The sequence below is a fragment of the Lactuca saligna genome, chromosome 3 (assembly GCF_052625555.1).
Source record: "Lactuca saligna cultivar CGN05327 chromosome 3, ASM5262555v1, whole genome shotgun sequence".
Lineage (NCBI taxonomy): Eukaryota > Viridiplantae > Streptophyta > Magnoliopsida > Asterales > Asteraceae > Lactuca > Lactuca saligna.
This window is the reverse complement of record NC_136419.1, coordinates 55,458,477-55,460,193: the sequence shown is the minus strand read 5'-3', so window position 1 is coordinate 55,460,193 and position 1,717 is coordinate 55,458,477.

Here is a 1,717-nt window from a genome sequence, read left to right as displayed (position 1 = left end):
TATTAGAGACTTTTGCTCCATCCTATACTGGTTATACTGGTTCGTAGTCTCAACCCAATATAGATTTTTTAGTTTGGCTGCAACAATAGTCCAAATGGTCACACTCTAATGACCTTCCATTGCACATCAAAACAACTTATAACGAACCAGTATCTTTTCTCTATAAGTCATACAGTAACATAGAAATAACCTTCTATCTTGTGTTAATAATCTAATCCTTTGAACATGGGAGATCGAATTAACACCACATCACAACAGATAACATCTATATATACTAGCTGCTCAGACTTAGCGAAGCATGCAAATCTTTCATTGATCACCGCAATCATCACCTTCTTAAATTTCACTACTATAGTTGATCTCTACATCACATCCCATATTTACTCATTTTTATTTAATACATCCCCTACTTAATCATTTTTATTTGATAAGTTTTACTTGATTTTTATTGTATGGCACTTTATGTACCCACTGAATGCTATGTAACCTACTTGTGCATTCATGAAATGTTATTTTTGAAATGTTTCGATACTTGAAGCCAAAGAGCTTGAAATCCTGAAAAATTGTTTTCATCATCCTATGTGTGCATATTCATAATAGGATGGGTGTGACTTTGAGATCTCAGGTACACAAATGGACATGTGTTTATTGTTATTATTGTGAGTAGATTTCTAGATAATCCTCACATACATGAGTAGAGGCTCGTTACCCCTCGAGTGACATAGGTAGGATGGCCTCTAGTGCCCTGTTTTTTTATAGTGGCGGGGGCTATATAGGGCAGTGGGGGTACTATACTATCATTATATATATATATATATATATATATATATATATATATATATATATATACACACACACACACACATAAAAAAATATTTGTAAACATGCTCTATGTTATTGTACCAACATCTAAATATAATGTACCATGTTTTTTAATTTGCAGGATAAGACAACTACAGAATATATATTTGATAATGTTTGTATCCTCATATCAAAATTTATGACTCAACCATTGTTTGTTAATGTAAAGGAAAACTTGAAAAATTCGTGTATCATGTGTTCTTCATATCCGACCATCAACATGTGAGTTGTACTTTGAGATTGGCATGGTATTGGGAATAGATGCATGCATAGCATTGCATTTCACATAAAATATTTTTTTTCCCTTTTTCAACTAAAAAATTATTTATAAGTTTTTTGGAGGATCAATTTGAGTATTGGGATTACTATTCCTTACTCAAAATGAGTTGATCTTCGGGTAACTTACTATAGATTTCATTGTGTAACTTATTTTGGATGTATGTTTCGATTGAGATGTTTGATGCTTAGGATATAGTATAGATTTTAGAAGACACCGACTTGTAGGGAACTTGAACCTTTATTATTATACCTAATGAATAACCTGGCTCCTTGAAACTTTTATTTCATTTTTGGGAGTGTTAAACTTGAAAATTTTCAACTTTAAGAGTTTGAAATTGTTTTGAAAATAATTTTATAAATGGGCCTTAGTGAGGGGTGTTACAGGTTTCCAATACATAAAAGAACACAAGTATTGGAATATTGTATCCGAAATAGTATAATCATTTATTGCCCACATGTCTATGTGTTATCTATTTTCTATTTAAAAGAAATATTGTTAAGCCATTTTTTCCGAATATAATTCAATTCAAATTAAAATATATACACTTTCAAGCTAAATCCATAATCAGTAACTTAT